The following is a 22,944-nucleotide window of genomic DNA, read 5'->3' on the forward strand; positions in this document are numbered from 1 at the left end:
CCAGTTTTCCTTTCTCTCTTTCATTTCCGCTCTCTCATCCTCTAGATCTGCTTTCCCACTGGCAGGGTTAATAATTAATCAAAAAGCTCTGCAATACAGCATCTCCGTAACCAGGACAACAAAGCTCTGAAGCAGTCACATGATTCTATCTGAGTTTAAAGAGCTTCAGAGAGGAGAAAAAGGATTATGACAGGAAAGATCAAGTTTGCCTGTCAGATATCTAAGAAAGCACTTGGAAAGTGCCTAAGTGAGTCTGCTTTTAATTGGAGGGTCATTTTGGTCGATTCCTATTAGAGAATAACTTGATGAATGCTATTTTAAACCAAACTATTTTGTTTCCAGTGATCTACTTCATAGAATTCCTGTGCATTCACTATCTCACACCCGAATTCAACTGGAGGTGAGAAATTTTGTGGAGAAGTCCACATAAGTGGATGTACACATTTGATGCCATAAACTAGGCATTCTAGGAGTGAAATAACTCTATTTCATCTTCAAAGTCCTACTTATTTGGACATAACAAAGGTCTAGTAACCAGGAAGGTTAACTGTGTTATCTTAACTTTTTTAACATCTTTTAGATGCAGCACTTTAAGTATCACGTGTTGATTTTGATAAAGTTTTTGAGTGGAGGTTTTTATCTTTTGGAAGCACTAGTCAAGCAATCAGGGAACATATAACATTTGTTGTGTGTTGTGATTCTTTTCCTTGTTAATTTTTGCACCAATGAATAATAAGATAATGTATTTTATATGTCATATTCAGACGGAGGCCTGACACATTAAGAATTTCTTTGTTGCTGCTGTATAGCATGGGGAAAAACAGTATTATCAAATGTTCAGACAACGGCTGCTGTCAGCTTGCTCAGGTTTCAAGTACATTCCTAAACCAAAAAAATGAAATGACTGAAGAAATGTCCTAAACTGAAAAAAAATAACATTATTAAAATGTAACATTGAAAAATCACTGTACACATCTGGCTTAGAGAAATACCAGAAGCTGCAGCAAAATACTAACAAAAAAAAACATGAAATGATGAAACAAAACAGCTTTTTTTCTAGTACTAGTTCTTTAAAAATGCAGTTAAAGATAACAGAAAATGCCTCACTGACGAGCAAGGAAAAATCTTTGAAAATGAGCAGAAAATGGCATATTAACTAAATAAATACTCGACTCAAGTCTTTACAGAAGGAGAAATAAATGGTGTTGCCTCAGGCTCAAGCAAAAACAAGATTATAGACATTTAGCATAGAAACGTCAGATATGCTTCAGATTATCAGTGTGATGAAGACTAATGTTGTGAACATCAAACAGTTCTCATAGATGTTCTAACAGTTAACTTTCAAGTAACATGGCGGAGATCTTTTTGTTTATCTTTTAAGGACATATGAGATGAACTGCCAGTTGTGGCAGCAGATAGCACAAAAAGAGCACTAAACTTCAAATCATTAACCAAAGCTCAGTTAAATGCAAATTCTGAATGGACATCAAGAAATAACATATTCAATTGCTTTTCTGGAAGTTTAGATGACCTTAAGACTGCAAGGTAGTCTTATAAAATGCAACTGCCATAGTCTCATGCAATGAAACAAGTGAAACAAGTGCCTAGTAAAATGCCTTCTTTTGTCAAGTTAGTTTTGCTGTGGCAAAACGGTGTACTTTGCTCATTGGTGGTTTAAGATTTCAGCATTTGTGGGTAGCATTTTTTAGGCCTTTTTGGTTTTTAGTCTTCTTTCATTTTTTATATTTGGAATGAGTTGGCTTTAGTTTCATAAATATTATTTTTTATTTCCTTGGCCCTGTTTTCCTAATTGTATTATGTAATATCTTGTTCTATTGTCCCTTATTGTTTACATTCAACAAATCATTTAAGAAATAATAAGCATGTGCTTGGGAGAAAATTATTCTGTTAGACTTTAAAAACGAGGTAATCGGAAAAGTAGATGAAAAAAGCATACAATATAATTTGCTTTTAAAAAGCCTTTGACACAGTACTGAAAAACATGTATGTAGTAATTTTAAAGCTGGATGGTACTGGTATTGGATGTAGCTCGCAAAACATTCTCTGGTTTCATAAATTAACAGCTGGATAATTTTTTTATTATGGAGAATTTATTTTATTGGATTTAAAGCTATTTTTTAATTATTTGGACAAAATTTAGAAATATTCTGATCATTACCGTCTTTTGTTAATGTGACATGCAGTTACGTGCCACGTGACTTGCCAATGGCATTTCAAAAACATATGTGGAAGTTCAGCTATAAATTCACTGGCTCTGCAATGTAGCTTCTTTCCTTGGTGGATAACTTCTTTCAAAAAGAACCATCTAGTGTAATTAATATATTTAGCGCTAGGTTTCATTTCTTGTTTGTCTTTGTTCTGTCTCTGACTTCTCTATAAATTCACCTTCATAGTTTATTTGCTGGTTATTATGATCTCTTTGGTTCTGACATTTGCCTGTCCTTTACCATGAGCCTACCTGATGTAACATCTGTTGATCTCCTTGCATCTCACAATAATTTGTGGAGTAAGCATTTTGAGTAGTGAGAAAAGCTCCATATAAATGTAAAGAATTATTATTATTATTATGTCTCAACACCTGGTCAATTAGCCTACTAGAGATTCAAGAGTACAAATAAGAGGCGAATGTGAACAGAGTCATGCAAGGGTCTTTTCTTGGATCCTTTTGAATTTCCCCATGGGATTGTACTAATCTAATCCAATCTAATCCAGTCGATTTTATATTAATGACACAGACTCTGAATTAATGTGAAGAAACATTAAATCTGAAGAGACAGAAAATGCTAAGGAAGCAGCAAACAAAATTCAGAACACTTCAACAATCTTCAAATCTCAGTGAACACTTGATAAATGCAGTTTAATAAGGTCAAGTGCTACATGCAGGCAAAGGGAACATAAATTATAAATGTATGATAGGAGCCTCTATTCTTACAGAAAGTAACCACAGAAAAGGGTTCAGGGTTTATGTTGACACAACATTCTCTTTGTGCAATGGAGAAGCAAATAAAACATGAGGTTATATTTTAATGACTTTTGAATATAAATCAAGGGACTGCATAATGAGACTACATCTGGAGTTTTGTGAGCAGTACTGTTCATCACTCTACAAAAGAGACATAGCATCTCTCTCCCTGAATACTTTACTTACTGTATGTCCCTCACCTTGCAGCTTTCAGTACCAGTAAAAGCTACAATTCTAAAAGAACACATTTCCCAGCAATTGTGCATCCATTACTGGATAAATAAGAAAATGCATGTGTTCCCAGGCCATAAGGCTGCCAGTTCCAGATACTACTGAATTGTAATAAAGATACCGTATTTGATGCTTTCATCTTACATTTTAATTTTACTGAGCAGGGGATATCACTTAAAAATGATTGCACTAACAAGAAATGGTTCAATTTTTATGATATGAAACCTGCTTTGTAGATCAACATGGGCTAAGGCATTAATAGGATTAATTTTGCATGCCTATTACACTTAAGACCACCACAACCAAAGACAGTTGCTTCAATTTTATTTGCCATAAAGATTACAATCTAACAGGGTCAGATGAAAGGGGCCTTGAGATGTGTGTTCCTGGGCTCTGATTAAGCATGCCCTTATTGAATATATTCTTCTCCACACCCCATTCATCAACCAGTGTCTTGGTGCAAAAGCAGTTGTGTCTGCTAAACCTACCTCAGACAATCATCCAGCACCTTAATGATTACATGCATAGCCAAGGAGATGTATTAAATAAATCCACATGTACTGTACATCATGTCTTACTCTTAAATTGCTCTTTATTGGTTTGGAATAAATTGTTATTCCACTCAAACTATTAGTTCCTATTAAAGTTTAGTTAAAATGGCATGGATGAACCTTAGCATGAGTTCTACTGGAAGGTTTCAAAGATAAAACAGATACAACTTTAACAGTTATTTGCTTTTTATTTTCATATCTTATTGTTATCTGTTTTTTTTTTATTTGTTTTGTTTTTTTAGTGCCTGCGGTGGGCTGGCACCCTGCCCGGGGATTTGTTTCCTGCCTTGCGCCCTGTGCTGGCTAGGATTGGTTCCAGCAGACCCTCCGTGACTCTGCAGTTAGGATACAGCGGGTTGGATAATGGATGGATGGATGTTTTTTAGAGCCTACACTTCCATTCTGCAGGACTCTTGTTGATCATTGATTATAAATTCAACTTGTACCTTGAATGCGTACAGCGCAACTTTAAAAGCTATTTTGTAATTGAAATGCTTTATATCAGGGGTCAGTGAAAGACTCATATAGACAGTTAAAGGCTGTTTTCAAAGACAGAACAATTTTAGAACTCCTGCAACACCTCACCAGTCATATAATGGACTTGGAAAAAGCTATAATAAAGCAGCTTTTCTAAAATATGATTTTAATTATGATAGCTGCCACTAGTAAATTGGCCCCATGCTAAATTCCATCCTCAGCCATCCTATATTATAGATGACCTTCTAGAATGGGTGATGGCTGTTTGGGTCATGAATTTTCTTCCAAAAGCTGAAACTACAAGATGCATTATTATCTGATATTATATATGGCTAATGAATACTAATACACTAATGTAAAGTGTGCAAACAACAATAATTTTATAAAGGAATTAGAATGAGGCAGTGTCAGCATGCATCTGTAAACTGAAAGAGGTAACGGTTAATTTCTACCGCTCTACTCTATTGAGAATCAAAAGAGCTGTTAAACATAATTTTCTCTCATCAAGCTGTACTCATATTTTTGTGCTGTCTGTTCTCAGTGCTGAGCACCTTTTACTGCACACACAAACATTGCTGATGTCATGTAATGCCTAAGATTGCAATGTATTGCCTATTCTTATATATGCACAAACACACTAATTTAGAGACATGTGGAACTTGTCTTTTGTCTATTTCTCATTAATAATTTAATTTCTGACCTGAAGAAGATTACTGCCTATTTTAAAGCATCTGAAAACCTTCTTTACTTTAGTTTTATATTTAGTAAAACTAAGGGGCTCTGCCCCTGCTTGCTTTGCTTGCCAACCCCTGTGGGCAGGTGCTGGGTGACCACTGTCTCACGTCTGAGCCACTCAAAAGGTGTCGGGGTGCTGCTCTGTTAGAGAAAGCGATTGTACAGTATTTAAAAGATGGTATCTAGTACAGTATGTGGGGCATGGGAGGAAGACAGTCCTTAGTTATTATAGATGGAAAATCAGTTACTTGAGTATTTCACTATAACTGTTGTCACGTATGAGCACTTCGGGAGCAGCTTAAGGACCCGATTTGCATCGCAACAAGTCCAGTCGGGGGACAATGACGGCATACTAACCTTTCTCTCTTTGTTTCTTTAGAAAGACAGACATGCCGCCACTGTAAAACAACCCGGACAACTCAAAGAGTGACAACACTTCCGGGTTCCTTTCTTCCCTCTGCTTCCCCATGGATGATGTCATCCTACAAAAATGCAACACGCTTTACCCAGCATTCCACGATTTAATTTCCGGTCCTCCCCTATAAACTGTCCATCTTCCCTACCTTCAATGTATTTTGTGTTTTATGGAAAACAAATTGACCTTGCTTTATTTACAGTATATGGGGCTACCACCTCAAAATTTTATGAGTATGTCTGTCTGTTATTTCAGAACATTCCACAGTGGCGTAGTCGGCAGGATAGAAGTCCGAGAGTATGCATGAAGGACAGGATCTGAATACCGTCCTATACACCCTGGCCAATGAACTACAAGCCATCAAGATTGAGCAGGCGGCTACGAAGACAGAGCTAGAGGACACAAAGGGGCATCTGGCAGCAGCAGAAGCGGTAAGGCCGGAGCCCGCGAGACCTCCTCCACCTCCGATCATTGCTCTTACTGAGGCGGATGACAAAGAGGCATACCTCTCCATTTTTGAGAGGACCACCACACAGAACCAATGGCCATGGACAGAGTGGCTGTCCATCTTGGCTCCCTACCTAAAGGGGCCTGTGCAGCGGGCCTATCATGACCTTGCTGAGGAGGATGCCGCCCAATACAACCTCCTGAGGGCCGAAATATGTAGGCGATATGGTGTGATCTCCAGCCAGCAGCCTAGGGCCTGGAGACACTGGAAATTCAACCCCCGCCTAGGGCCCTATCTTTTGAATACTGTGGCAAACTAGGGTGCTTGCTATGGCCAGATATACACCAGGCTCGCCAAGTACCTCGCCCAGCAGGTCTGGAGGCACCCCTTCCAGGACATGAACGGCCTTCTGGAGGTCTTAGAGCGACAACTGGCAGTCAACCAACTCTGGGAGTCGGAGAAGCCAGCTTGCAGGATCTGACAGGGATGGGTTGTCACCCCTGAACCCACTCACCATGTCGTGGAGGCTCTGGCCAAACCGCAAGATTGGTTGACTGAACCAGGTCTCTAAGTTTGACGCCTATCCCATGCCCCGGGTGGATGAGCGCCTCGAGAGGTTATGGATGACCCAATTTCTGACTACTCTTGACATGACAAAGGGCTTCCACGATCCGATGGGTCTGTATTGGGGGTTGTTTGGGGTCATGTCACACACTAGCCCTTCGGGAGAAGCTTAAGGACCCGATTTGCATAGCGACAAGTCCGGTCAGGGGACAACAACGGCGTACTAACCTTTCTCTCTTTGTTTCTTCAGAAAGACAGACATGCCACCACCGTAAAATAACCCGAACAACTCAAAGAGCAATAACACTTCCGGGTTACGTTCTCCTCTCTGCTTCTCCATTGATGATGTCAGCCTATCACAATGCATAACGCTTTGCCCAGCATCCCACATTTTAATTTCCGGTCCTCCCCTATAAACTGTCCGTCTTCCCTACCTTCAATGTCTTACAGTATACAGTGCTACCACCCCAAAACTTTATGAGTGTATCTGTCTGTTATTTGACAACATTCCACACTGTTTATTTTAATACCAATGAATAATAAAATGAAGTAAACAGTAATAGTAGAATTAAAAAAGTAAATAAAAAATTGAATTATTTTTTCCTCTAACTTGCATTCTATAAACGTTGCTTGCTTGCATTTCTGTTCGCATATTGTTTGTGATATTTTTCTCTTTTTTCTTTATTGAATGAATCTCTTTGTTCTTGATTTTTATTATATGCAGCTCTTTTTTGATTTTTGTTCATTTTCATTTCTCATTATCAGCTTTTGCCACTCTTTTTCTATCATGATGTAAAATTTGACGTCCTAGAACTGTGGTGAAGGCAGGGATGGGCGGATCGATACTAACAAATCCTGGCCTTTTAATTTAAACATCGATGTTCAAATTAAATATATCGATATTACACATTTACAATAATATGCATGTTTATTAGAAAGTATTTTTAAAAAGCATTTGATGCTGTGAGCACAAAGAAACTTGTCATATTGTGTAAAATGGAGGGTACTTTTACTTCTGTGCTTTTCATTGCACTGCATTTACATTGGCAGTGCTGCAATCCACCAGTCAAAGCAGTGGACCTGTGTATGTAAGGCAATGACCAAAAGAAAGTGAAGTGTTGAATGAAGTTATTTTACTCCACTGAGTGAACAATAATGGAGCAAAATGTCATATGTGTCAAAAGACTGCACGTTACTATGGCAACACCACAAACCTAGTAAAACACATGAAGGTCAGTCAAGTTGCCAAACACGAGGAGTTACAACAGAGGTGATCAGAAGAGAGCACTGACACTCAGTCTAAAACGGTTGCAAAAGGGCTGTAGTCTAATCTTAAAGAAGTCTTCCAGAAAGGCAGGCAGTACCCAGGTGCCATTAGTGTTGTAATCTGATGTTAGGTTATTGTAATTCTTTGATTAGAAAATAATCAATGTCTGTTTTTAGTGAGGAGTATATTACATTTTTTGCTTGACTAGGGGGTTACCCCCTGCTCGCTTCACTTGCCAACCCCCCTTGCCTGCACTATGCGCCAGCCGCTTCGCATCTCTGCCACTCATGTTGTGAAGAGGAGGGCTGAACGCACCCCAAGGAGATGCAGTCACTCCTCCGAAACCCTCTCTTAAACGGTGACACAATAGGAAACAAATGGTGTTTTTTTATTACCTCCTCTTTGCTTGATTAGCTGCTGGATTGCTGCTGCTGCTCCCGTGCCACGTGATCTGCATCTCACACGGCACTTTGAACATTAAAAGCTTGTACAGCAGCTGTCTTTGTCATCTACTCTTTGTCTTTTATTTCCGGCCCTGGGCGTGGTTAAATCTGTTGGTACAAATTCTCGTCTTGGGAGACGTGAGCTGATCTTTTTTAGTTTATAATTTAAAAACAGAATAAGAATCTGAAAATATAACAACATCACATTAAAGTTCAATAAACTCTAAAAAGAATGATACCAAACATATATATGTAGGTTTTAAAATAAGCCCTTATTTAAAGTGTGACAAAAAACATGACATAAAAAGTCACATAAAATCGTTGCACTTTTAGTCTTAGGATTTTATATATGTAGAGTAGATGACATACTTAGGACAAATTTTCAAACTTTCTGTATTTATTACGTCCACTTTGTAAAAGAAAAAAAAAACAAATTACTCGATATCAGCTTTACTTTATTTGGGCTGTACTAAATAATAATACTAAAAGCGACAGTCCCGAGCATTACCCGAGCAACATTATAGATGTGTCTTCTCTCACCCTGTTGATGTGTCTAGTAATAATGGCATCTTGCAAAAAAGCATTTTTCGGTAGTCCAGGTGTTGCACGCTCTTGACAGTGATACGAGTAGTGATGTTGAGGAGCCTGTCATCAGCAGTGATGACAAAGTGAATCTGTCTTCAGGCAGTGAAATTAAAATGGAAACCTAAAGTGAGTCTGATAAATCCAAACGTGACACTCACTTAGTATTTACATTATCATTATACATTTTACACTTCTGATTGTATACTTTAAGCGATTGCATGTTTTACAGTAAAAAAATAAAAATGCCATTTTTTGAGCCAAAAAATGCAAAGCTGCTTATGTGTTTTTCAAGAAAAAATTTAATGGCAATGCTTGTTGTTGTTCCACTGATCGTTTGCAAAAACTTGACATCAGATGGACATCTAGTAGAAAAAAGTCACATATTTATCAAAACTGAGAGAATTAAAACAGTGTGAAAATAATTATCTGGTGTGCAGATATAGAAAATCTAGCAATTTCTTTTTTTATATAGCAATTTTCTATACATTACACCATACCTAGGCAATTTAAAGTACAGTATTGAAAGTCTCCATAGCTCTACAGTGTAATAGGTTCATTAGGTTACATATTTTCTTAGCATCAGTCTGTGTTTAAATCTTGAAAAAGTGTAGCATTTTAACCACTGTATAATATACATCACTTTATATAGCAGCAGTGATGATCAAAACTATTCTGGTTAAATTGAATTTGACACTTAATGAGAAAAAAATCATGAAAGAAACTAAGGTTTGTTTCTAATGACATTAATGCAGTTGTCACAAGAAGAAACTAATTTAATCCTGATTGAAAGCATTTGCATGCATTAATTCTGAATGTATTTGCCTGTTGTTCAGTATTTAAATAAAAATCTCTAGAGAAAAAAAAAAATCATCTGACTCTTTTCCTGTCACATGTAGACATTTTGTTGAGCAACCAGACATGTTCATATAGTGTAATCCCCACATTGTCAATTTTGATGACAATCCTAGTTGTCACAATCCTGCGATGCAATGGAGATAGAAATTAAACCTGAAGCTTTACCCACTTAGGGAGTGTATATACTCAACCTCTTCTGCAGGAATTAAAAAACAGGAAAGGGCATGAAAGGAAACAGGAAAGGGTGTGCACAATGATGTACCCTGTGAAGAAATGTGCGTTCTTGTAGATTCCTTGTTGTGGGTGGAGCATTCGTAAAAGGTGAATAACTTTTTCTTTTTAAGAGAATAGAATTTGGACCTTGCAAAGAAATGTAGAGATGGGTATGGTCTAGTTGATTTCTGAGCAAGCCCTGATTGTGAAATGTCACTGATTTGCCACATATTTGTCTGTGGTGAACGGAGGGACTGAATTAAATACAACAGCTGTAGCAAACTGGCGAAAATAAGTCATACTTTTCTTAAGTTCTGATTCATGGAGTAAACTATGCGAATTCCTATTTGGAGATGTGGTAGCATTAACTACTCCCATTGGCTACAAGAATGAGGCCCTGCCCTTGCCACTTTCTCAATCAAATTATTTTGGCAGTGATGCCACACAAGAACACTTTCAGAAATCATGTGACTGCAAAATCCTTGCCAAGTGCACTAGTCATGCTCAAAATATAACTTGTGCTTGCAAAATGCACTCAAAATGTAACTTGCACTGACAAAATCTGTGGTACTTAGACATGGACTTTTGGGAATAATCCATATTCCATACACATCTTTTAAAAAAAGGCATTACACTTCTCGGGTGATGCAAACAAGAAGCATAAATAGAACTAATCTGACTGGCTTGCAACAGATTATATGCAGAAAAGAACACAAGTACAGAAGTGTAAGTGAGGCTATAGGAAACAATATTTCTATAATATAGAAAAAAAACTTTAAAACCTCTAAACCTCTTTTTTGTGAGGTTCATGTTTCACAATTACGAAACTCCATGCAAAACAAATTTTTGTGTCAATTTCACAAAACTATGCAAATCGAAACTTGCCTGTTTCACTCATCACAACACAGCTGCTTTTTAAAGCAAGTATCACTTCCAGAACTTTCCTGCTACATATCTACTATATTCCAAGTCTATCACATTTCTAAAATTGTGTCACAAAGAGAGTCCATTGCATTGAGTAAACTGGCAAAGTTATAATGTGCAGTGCAGCACCATTCCTAATAGACCACACTTGAAACCAGTGAGACTCTTCATTTCCATTTTACCAGATTTCTTATGAACTTTGAATGTGTGTCTTTTTATTTAGATTATAGTGGTGAAAGATTAGCAAAGGGTAAATGCATTATTATATTTATTATCTCTCTCTGATGTTCTCTCAATTGTTATATGTGCTGGAAAGAATATAATTAGGTCACATTTAAGCAGCATTTCAAATGCTCTTTGGTGCTCCATTTAATTTATAAAGCATACTGATGCATGAAAGAAATGTATTAAAAGTCTGACTCAGTGCTTACCCTCTCTTAATAAATATTTCCTATAATGTCTCTCTTCTTCTCTCAGGACTGTTGTAATGTAAAATGTCATGGCGATAACAAAGGAGCCACTGTAGTGATGATTTTCAATGCCTTTAAAATTAAAAAATAGGTATGCAAGACAGCAAGTGACAGAATTGCTGTCTTGGTACTTAGGTGTGCTTGTTTGTTTCATGACAAATTTCATTTTCCTGCCTGTGTCATGTTTGAAAGCATTGCACACGAGATGACAAAAAGCTGCTGATGGTTGAATGTGATTGTCATTCCTGTCTTTGTGTTGAAAAGTGGCTGTGAGATTAGAAGAAGAAAATGATCCTTTATGACAGCCTTTAGAAAACCCTCAGAAATGGACCAGTAATTCAACATTGCCAAAAATAATATTGTTATGGGGAAAAATGGTTTCAAATATATTGGTAAGGAAATTTTGCGGAGTGGCAATAAGACAAATCTGCACACTGAAGGAGAAAGAAACTAGCAGCATTTCCAATATACAGTTGAAACCTGTTTACAGCTTTTTAAATTTGGGACATGATTGCTGTTTCGCAAATAGTTGCCATTCCTAAATTCAGTGATCACTATTGTAATAAAATTTCAAAATCTAATAATAACAATGTATTAATTTCAGGTAAGTTATAATCACTTATAGCAGAGCAGTAATTGCTTTATAGCTCTTGAGGTTTATGTTAGTTCTAAACATTAAACTATAAAAAGTATTTGACCAGAGGTGGTTAGTGCTTGTTCCAGTGTGCTACATGTTTTTATAAGTCAGTTACTCATTTTTGTGTACTGACACCATAAAAATGATATTATTGATGGAAATCAAAACAGTTGCTCTGAACAGGAGATGTAAGAGAAAATGCATTAAAGAAATTCCAAGGTCAAAACTAGGAGATGAAGACACCAAGTCATCAAAGACCAAATACAAAAGCAAAGTTAAATAGACACACTGAAAAAAATCTTTCCTATTAAGTTATTTTTAACAATAGCTACCCCACGAGAATTTATTAATGACATCCAGAGTCTTGTACCATAAGATTAGCATGCTGCCATCTATTATATACAGGAAATGATGACTCAGAACGTCATGTGGCTGGCATTGGGTATAGCAACCTGCAAACAATATGGCCACGGCCAAATATGCAGCCACAAAATGGCAGCAAACCTCGTAAAATCAGAACACAAAATGTTCACAACTGCAATCCAAAGCACACATAAATGGGTAACATGTCAATTGCATGCCATTTTACCTATACTTCCTGATGTGCTGGAATGAAAGCAAGATTAAGCCAAGCATAGTATGTTGACATTTAACATCATGAATTGTCTTCTAATGTCTTCTAATTAACCTCCTTAAAAAGAAATCTGTCAGCCATTGTGACTCTCCAAGAGTATGGTTGCCTATCAGTGGACTGAATTAAGGAAGATATAACATTCTCAAATCTGCTTAATCTAATTCAGGTTTATGGGCAGAGTTGCCCATCTCAGAAGTGTTAGGTGTAAGACAGAAGCCACCCTGATCACATTTATAGTCCAACAAAGGAAGAAAGCATGGTGAACAACCTTGCAGAAACTTAGGTAGTATATTTAAATTCCACACAGAGAGCAAAGCATCTCTTAGCCAACGGTTTTGACAGCTCCACATCATGCCACCCATTACAGTTACACGTTTAATCACTAATAAAATCATGAATGCAAACAAATATTATATCAGGTATCTAATATGTACAATATCAGTCACAGAAATCCAAACACAATTGAAGGAATAAATATATGGCATAAATATAATTAAGGGGAGACTTCTTCTTCTTCTGTTGGTTGCACTCATTAGGGGTTGCCACAGCGGATCATCTTTTTCCATATCTTCCTGTCCTCTGCATCTTGCTTTGTTACACCCATTATCTGCATGTCCTCTCTCACCACATCCATAAATCTTCTCGTAGGCCTTCCTCTTTTCCTTTTGCCTGTTAACTCCATCCTCAGAATCCTTTTCCCAGTATACCCAGCATCTTTCCTCTGCACATGTCCAAACCAATGCAATCTTGCCTCTCTGACTTTGTCTCCCAAATGTCCAACCAGAGCTGACTCTTTAATATAGTCATCCTAATCCTTTCCATCCTCGTCACACCCAATGCAAAACTCTGCCACCTCCAGCTCTGTCTCCTGTTTTTTGGTCAGTGCTACCGGCTCCAACACATTTAACAAAGCTGTTCTCGCTACCTTCATGTAGACCATGCTTTTCACTCTTGCTGATACCCATCTGTAACAAATGACTCCAGACACTCTTCTCCACCTATTCCTCCCTGCCTGCACTCTCTTTTGCACCTCTCTTCCACATTCCTTATTACTCTGCACTGCGAATCCCAACTATTTAAACTTATCTACCTTTGCCAACTCTACTCCCTGCATCCTCACCATTCCACTGACCTCCCTCTCATTTACACACATGTATTCTGTCTTGTTCCTGCTGGCCTCAATTCCTTTCCTCTCCAGAGCATATCTCCATCTCTCCAGGGTCTCCTCAATCTGCACTCTACTCTCACTACAGATCACAATGTCATCAGTAAACATCATAGTCCACAGGGGCTCCTATCTAATCTCATTTGTTAACCTGTCCATCATCATTGCAAATAAGAAAGGGCTCAGAGCCGATCCCTGATGTAATCCCACCTCCACATTAAATTCATCCGTTACTCCTACCGCAGAGCTCATCACTGTCACACTACCCTAGTACATATCCTGTACAACTCTTACATACTTATCTTCCACTCACGACTTCCTCATACAATACCACAGCTCCTCTCGAGGCACCCTGTCATATGCTTTCTCCAGGTTCACAAAGACGCAACGCAACTCTGGCCTTCTCTTTACTTCTCCATCAACACCCTCAGGGCAAACATTGCATATGTGGTGCTCTTTTTTGGTATGAAACCATATTCACTAATCATCACCTCCTTTCTTAAACTAGCTTCCACTACTCTTTCCCATAACTTCATGCTTTGGCTCATCAATGTGATCCCCCTGTAGTTACTATAGCCCTGCACATCCCCCTTATTCTTAAAAATCAGTAACAATACACATCTTCTCCACTCCTCAGGCATCCTGTAACTTTCCAATATCCCATTAGACCTTCCGGTTAAAAACCCCACTGCAATCTCTCATAAACATCTCCATATTCCTCAGGTATGTCATCTTGACCAATGACCTTTCCATTCTTCATCCTCTTCATAGCTATCTTTACTTCCTCCTTGCTAATCCATTGCACTTCCTTATTCACTATCACAACATAATCCAGCCTTCTCTTTTTTTCAATCTCTTAATTCATCAGCCTCTCAAAGTACTCTTTTCATCTGCTCAACACAGTCTCCTCGGTTGTGAGTATGTTTTCATGTTTATCTTTTATCACCCTAACCTGCTGCACATCTTTCCCAGCTCGGTTCATCTATCTAGCCAGTTGGTACAGGTCCTTTTCTCCCTTCTTAGTGTCCAACCTTTCATACAACTCATCATATACCTTTCTTTTTTCCAACTTCCCAACTGAGAGGAGACAACTGAAGCCTTTTTATGTAAGCTGACACTTTATTATAACAATTGTTTTTGGGGGACAAATATCAATATATCTATTAGTTGTATTCTTTATTTGCTTGACCTTTTTTTCCACAGCTACTTACAAAAATCAATATAAGCACAAAACACTTAAGCATTTGGCAAGGACATAGATGTTAACAAGCAATAAAGAATGAAGTTAAGAAAAAGTGTAATAGAGTAGAGTAAGTGTGAAGATCTAGGACAGTCAATCAAAGAAAGCACAGTAAAATCACAACTAATAGGACCAGAAAAAATTGCTGATATCCAGAGGAGAGTAAAAGGATAACAAGTTTTAGCAATGAAATGTAGGTCTTCAGGAAGAAAATCTGTATAACGGAACAGTTTGTTTGGCTATAAGAATCCCAATCCACAGCAAAACTTAGAAACAAGAATAGAGAAACACTAATGATGCACAGAGCTCTGCAGTGACCTGTATGTCAATACCAGATTTTGACCTGTATCCTAGCAGTGATAGGAAACTAGTGGACAAGAAGAAGCACAGGAGCACTGAAAAGGACTACAAGTTTTAAAATTACAACCCCAGCCATTGAACTCTCAACTTTCCCACATCTGCTTACACAAAAGTGTAATACATGAATGAACTAAAGAAGATCTGTAACCTGGGGAGTTACCATCTCAGAACAAGATTCACCATCTCCAACCTTCCAACTTTCACCTAGGCTGCACCCATTTACAAACAAATGTATGAAGAGAATGAACTGAGGAAGATCTGTAACCTGGGGAGTTACTATCTCAATCATATTCAGGAAACTGAGCCTTGAGAGGGAAAAAGCACAATCCATAATAATCTCCAAAACAGCTTTTAACTGAGGCGCATATCACGCTTAGACAAAACCTGTGCACTAATCACAAACACAAAAAAATATTGCTTTGTACTGCTTTGTATTGCTGCTGTTGTGACACATTTTGCACTGTAATTCAGTGTGAACATCTCCAAGACACTCATTTAATCTTCCTTCTGAACTGGGAGCAAGTGATAAATTAATAGCACACAATGATATAATTAATTCCCTTAGGCCTCATCAGTCAATTTCAGCCTGTGTCAGATGAGTATAAACATAAAGTGGCTGTTAAAACTATTCACCTTCTTGGATTATTTTTCATCCTATTGTATTGTTTTTTTTTTTTTTGTTTTGTTTTATTTTAATTAGATGCAATTTTAAATAGATTAAGAGGCTATAAATGTCACGGGGGGAAGCAAAACTGTAGATTTTTCTAAGCCCATGAAGAATATTAACAGAACATAATGTATACCATTTATATGGTTCATATGTGAAAGTAAGCACCTTTGATAAAATAATACTCTTGAGTAATTTATATAAGGTTTCTAGCAGTTTTGTACTTCTGGATATTGCAGTTTTTGTCCAATGCTCTTTTCAAAATTGCAAAATGTCTTAAGAGGGGCATGAACTGCTGATGAAGAGAAATTCAGCTCCTACCACATATTTCATATTGTACTTGAGTTTGGAGCCTTGACTGGGTTTTTCTACAACACTGACCACTTTATACTTAATAACCCCGTTGAAACACTGACTGTGTGATTTGGGTGACTGTCCTGTGGAAAGATTAATCTTTGCCCAAGTCCCAGATCACTTGCAGAACTGCAACAGTTTTCCCTCCAGATACTTTACAGCATTCACTTTTCTTTCTATCTTCATGAATCATCAAATCCCTCATGCAGAGTTGCAGTAGTCAATCCTCTGCTTCACAATATAGATGGGGATTTCATGATGACTTTAATGTTCTGCTTAACCTTCAAATGGAATAAAGCAAGAAGGCCAAAAAGTCAATTCTGCTTTCTTCAGAGCACAGAATCTTTTTTCAGTTTCATCTCAGAGTCTCCCACTTGACTTGAGATTTAACACGAGGTATTTTCAGCAACTGATATTTTATCCCTCTTCCACAATGCTCTGATTTGTTTAGTATCTGGGCAATGGGTGGGTGTACATACAATCATCATAGCTAGCTGGGTGGCATCTCAGGATGCAATTAAACATTCAAAATGTTCTGGAGAGATTTACAATTGTACAACTTCTTCTCAATTTGTTAATAATGGATTACGCTAAGGGATTTTTCTTTTCTTCCAAACAGTCTTATACCCATCAGTTAACACAGCATTGTTTTAAACATTCAGTCCCGTGCCTTTTCAAGTGACCTATAGTAATTATCTGTAGGTATATTTGATTCATGTGATGCACCTTAATTGAACACATGGGGACTGATTATGAAGTGACTAATTAGATGACTTCAGAAGACTATCGGTTATACCAGAACATATTTAGGTATGTCATAACTAACAAGAGATTTAGCATTATTTGTCCTTGTAATTAAAATTCAACAGGTCCACTGGCATTATTATAACTTTGACAATGTACCATTTTTTCTTATTCCTCCTTATCAACAGCAAAATGCAACTAAACACATATTCTGTGGATTCCATTCTGTTACAATAACATCTAAAAAGACTGATAATGTTGAACACAAATTCTTCCCAGTGAAATAATCATACAGATCAATTAGTTTAATTATATTGGCTCAGAGAAAAAATACTGAAATTCATGCTTTGAGTTTTTTTCCCATTTCTATTAAATAGTATCTTTTTTAGCTTACTTAATAAATCCCATATACAGAAAAAAATAAGCTGCTCCTAAACAGACAAAATAAATGGTAACAGTCTCTACTTTTAGTGTATCTCATATTGCAACATATTCCAAAGCAGATCCTTCTAACCCTAATTTTATCGTTTATCTAGACCAGGGGTGGGAAATGTCAGTCTTGAAGAGCTGCAATGGCTGCAGGTTTTTGTTCCAACCCAATTTCTTAATGAGAAGTCAATTACCGCTGATAAAGCACTTATTGCTTAAGTGACATTCTGATGCTTCGTTATTTTAGTGGTCTCATTTGCTAAAGTTCCACACACTGAATTGCTTATTTCAGTCTTAAACAGCTGCATTCACTGTTTTAATGACTCCTTATTAGCAATACGATGTAAATGACAAAGCAGTCAGAAGTTCACCATCTAGCTTGTTTTGATTTACATCTCTGTGTGTTCATCATGCACTGTTGGATTTAATAAAATAATTAATAGAAAATGTGACAGACTGAAAATTATCCTTTTTAGGCTTCAAATCATTTTGATGATATTCTTGGAAAGGAAAAAAAATCTACGATATAAGAACCTTACATTGCAGACTAACAAGCCATAAAATTAAATAAGGTCTGAGATTGGCAAGGATTGGTTTGTAATTAAGCAATTGGGTTGGAATGAAAACCTGCAGCCACTGCGGCTCTCCAGGACCGACATTACCCATCCCTGACCTAGACGGTTCTATTGGATTCTCTCTACTCAACATTACAGGTATGTTTTTAAGTCATTTCTTTCCAAATTCCACTTTCTTACTAAAGTCCCCAAGTAAGACAAAACACTGAATTCTTTAAATTTATGCTTCAGAGTTTTCAATATTTTTGCATTTCCATAGGATACAATGGTATATTCTTGTGAAGTAGACAAAAATAAAGGTCATGATCAAAAATAGATGATCTGAATGTCTTTGCTGGAAGTAATACAATTTCTGGAGAGTGATATTATTGTAACTCAGTTCCATTTGCCTCATACGCTTATTAAATTAATTGTCATATACCCTCAAAATAGTAACTCATAATAAAACATTCACTTCAGCTGCAAGTATTGCTGGCTGAAATAACTATTAAAATGACTCTCCAGCTGAAATGATAAACTTTTTATTTTTATTTTGGTTATGTATCACTTCTTTATAGGCATGCATGATTCTGAAAATCATTTCTGTAATTAAATATGGAAAAATGTCTAACATTTTATTAGAGTCACTAAAATCCAACCATCTAGTAGCCAATCCACTTAATCCAGATCAGTACTACTATAAATGTGCAACCTAAATGACATTTATCCAGCTGTATTCACCTGACATATTACCTAACTGTGGTGAACAGCAGCATTTCAACAGAAATGACTAAAATGGGTTGTTGTAGTAACGCAAAAATAAAACAAAATTAAAATATGAATAAACCTTTTGATAGTCTACTGCAATGGTTCCCACTTAAAGGCTAATAACCTTTAAAAAATAAAATGTGTTAAATTTTACTTTTAAATTTCAAATTATTTACAAAACAGAAGAACAGGAAGGAATTAAAAGCCCCAAAGGCAGACAATATTTACACATTTGCCAAGCTATTATGTAAATGCCACATGCACAGAACGTACATAAAAAGACACATAAAAAATGTAAAATAATCAACATTTCATGAACAAAGAAATGTAAGATTTATTGTTGAGATTGAAGGGCACTTTTCCAGCATCCCTGTAGCAGAACAGAAGATGCAAGTAGAACAAATGTTGCCTCTACAAAGTCAGATAAAATAATGAAATCAATTGAGCCTGGAATAAAACTGATATTCACCATCCATCTATGTATATATCCCATTTGAGACTGCAGATTCCAGTCAAACTGTAGTTGGAGCCTAATATAGTCACAACAGACACAATTTAAGAAGACAGACGCAAGATAAAGCTACACCAGGAATTAGGCACAGATGAGATAGACTGACATCTAAGTCCTCCACAGATTCAGAATGCTGCTAAATTCCCCTAAACTGGGTAGGCTGCAGGCCAGATTCCTATCCCGAAGGCTTTTTGGAACAAGTTGAAGATTCCATTTGGGCTCAGTTATTTGAATATGATTTGATTTCACCACACATAAAATTTTCATAAGATTTACTCTAGTATAATGCTGCTTAGTATGTGTATTATTATGTTATGCAATGGAATTGTGCCCTGTGCAGTGTTAATTTCTGCATTATAGGGCTAGGCTCTGGCCCCATTTCTCTCTACATATAGAATCAGGCAAAAAAATGGACAAATGGATAGGCTAACATGGCATTTATTAAAACAGCAAAATTAATGCTGTTTTAACCATCTAAGTAAGAGATAAAGGTTTAAATTACTTTTTTTTTGCAAATAGCATGGCATTAGGTACATAATGCAACACATAGTGGTACAATTCTAAATATCGCATGCAAAAACACAAATCAGCACATTTTTTAGATTACACTTTAAGTCTGAATTGTATTTTTGCAGCCAGACAACTGGCACCACTCCTCTAAAATTTTTCAGGTAACAAAAAAAAAGAAGTTTCAAGATATGGTAATAAACTATGAACCTATAATATTTTCCAAAACTCAAATAATTAAGCTATGAAATTAAAAGGGTATAAATTAAAAAAAAAAAAACTACTATAGTTTCCTTGTCCTGAAATAACTGTGATCAATCATTGATATTGGTAATCCTGTATTTACAGTAATCCCATTTAAATTATATAGAGTAAATCCCAATTGAATTATTATCTATTGTAGAATTTCTTTAGGAGGCCTAGAAAGTTTTATAACACTTTACAAACAGCAATCTAAGTTATTAATTGATTAAACTTTAATTTTAAGCAATAATTTGGTTTTAGTCACTTCAAACTGTAATTAATTCCATTAAATAGAATTTTCTGATCACAGGTAAATTGTATCTGACAGCTCCTGCCCTTACCAATATACTGTAATCAGATTCAAGTGATAAAATTATAACATGCAGACTGCAAACTTTATGAAAATATATAAATATTGTAAAAAAAATTCTAATGTAATTTCAAAGAAGAGTATAGATGAATTGAGAAATTAGAATATTGGAGCATTAGAAAAATTTGATGAAAACAGGCCACTCTGCCCAACAAAACTCGCCAATTTTATTTACTTAGTTACTCCAAGGTAACATCAAGTTGAGTTTTCAATATCTTTAAAGTTCTACTGGCTACATCAGTATTCAGTAACATATTCAATGTGTCTATGAAAAACATGCTAACACTTGTGAGAATTTTACCCTTAACAAGTTTTCATTCATGTGCCCATGTTTTTGTTGAACATATTTTAAAGTAATAGCCATGGATTCACTGTACTAATTTCTTATGTAGTTTTCAAAGGTTCAATCATTTAACCTCTTAATTTCTGTTTACTTAAACTGAAAAAGTTTAAATCTTAATCTTTCCTCATAACTCATACCCTTCAATCCTACAATCAGCCTAATTAGCTCTTTAGCAATTAGCAATTTTTCTAGAGCTGCTGTGCCTATTTTGTGGCCTGGAGACCAAAACTGCATACTCCAGGCGAGGCTTCATATGTGTGCTATATTTTTTAAGCATAACCCCATTTGACTTATACTCTACACATCATGCTATATAACCTAACATAGTGTTAGCCTTCGTAATGGTTTCTGTACACTGTTTTGATGTAGATAGTGATGAGTTCACTATGACTTTTTTGACTTTTTAACGTTTACTTTCAATTTTCAGACCTCATATTTTGTGTTCAAATTTGACATTTCTACTTCCGATGTATGATACCTTACATTTACTTATATTACATTTCTTCTGCTACAAATCTGCCTGATCCTGTATGCATTCTAATATCCTTTGTAACAATTTCACTGATTCTACATTATGTGCCCTTCCACTTAGTCTGGCATTGTCTGCAAACTTAACCATCTTGTTATTTATATTCATGTCCACATATTTATATATATATATTGGAAACAGCAGTGGGCCCAGCACTAGCCCCTGAGGGTCACCATTTTTAACATCACCTAACTGTGACAAGGATCCTCTCAACATAAACTTTTCCTTCTAATAACACTTTCACTATATGTGTGTGTGTGCATATATATATATATATATATATACTATATATATATATATATATATAATATATATATATATATATTGTCATACACGTGCGCATGGGAGGCAGCTAAAGGGCTTGAGTGAAGGCAGTTCGGAGGCATGTGCACTGACTCTTTTTCTCCCTTGCCTGTAGACCATTCCCGGGGGATTTCACCTGGCTCTCCTGACATCACTTCCGGGACTGAGCCAATGGAAGTCGGCCACACCAGCTCCAGTCCCTCTGATGTCACGTCCGGCTATGAACCAATAGTGGAAGACCACGTGCCGGATCCATATGACCTCACTTCCTGTCTCCCCCTTTAAAATCTGCCCCTTTTCCTTTGTTTCCTCAGTCTTGTTTTGGACTCAGTTGAATGCACTTCATTGTTGATTATTTGTTAAAATGACTTTTGCAGCCAGGATACCACATTATACGGGTGGCTGCCCCAAACCTTTATCTGTCCATGTCTCGTTCTTGTGACTATATATATATATATATATATATATATATATATATATATATATATATATATACAGTATATGTATCTGATAGATGCATTAGCTGGATTAGCACCTCTCAAAATAAAGATAAAATACAAAGCACAACGAAACTAACTATGTTAAAAGTGGTGCTCATAAATAATGCTGAAAAGTAGAATGTAAAATGTTCACATAGCAGCACAGATTTTATTAATTTCTTAAATGATAAATTAGATAAGATCCCAGATTTTTAAGTCATCTTGCAAAATTAGTAATGAAGTCCAACCCTTTTTTTCCTTGTGCATTATGCCTTAATGATTTTATTATTATAGGAGAGCAGGAAATCATAAATTTAATTACCAAAATGAGACCTAGTTTCTGTACCTTGTATGTAATGCCATCAAATAAGTGCAAAGCTCATCCTCTATTCTGGTAGCACCCATTATTAATATTATTAATAGACTATAATTGAATGGCACAGTGCCTAATGTGTTAAAAATGTATCAGCTGTTAGAACATTGCTATGAACATAAATTAAGAGCAAGACCCTAATATTAATAACTAAAGACAAAATTCCAGTGTTTTTTTTTTTCTTTCTGGAGTACTTCAGAAAGTAGTACTCTCATGGCACAAGCCTCGCTTTATTTATTTCACCTAATTTGATTTGTTTCAGTCTAGATTTCATGCCACTCACAGTACAGAAACAGCATTAACTTGTGCTGCCTCGGACATTATAATGTCATCTGATGAAGGACATCCTACAGTTATTATGCTGTTAGATTTAAGTGCAGCTATTCAAAATACTGACCACTCTATTCAGCTACAAAGGCTTGAAAATTATGCTGGGCTCTCAGATACTGTCTTGTGGTTTAGTTCATACTTATCAAATCGATTTTATTAAATACAGAAATGTGATTATAGTACTCCATCATTATGTTTTGAATTTAGATACTGTGTATGGTTCCTCAGGGATCAGTATTGAGA

At 36.4% G+C, this 22,944-nt stretch overlaps 1 protein-coding gene across 3 annotated transcripts in view; it reads right to left on the reverse strand.

Annotated features, from left to right (window-relative positions):
* Positions 1–22,944, reverse strand: part of gabbr1b (gamma-aminobutyric acid (GABA) B receptor, 1b) — a 770,225-nt gene that overhangs the window by 135,138 nt on the left and 612,143 nt on the right. The window lies entirely within an intron of this gene.

The sequence above is a fragment of the Polypterus senegalus genome, chromosome 11 (genome assembly GCF_016835505.1).
Source record: "Polypterus senegalus isolate Bchr_013 chromosome 11, ASM1683550v1, whole genome shotgun sequence".
NCBI lineage: Eukaryota > Metazoa > Chordata > Cladistia > Polypteriformes > Polypteridae > Polypterus > Polypterus senegalus.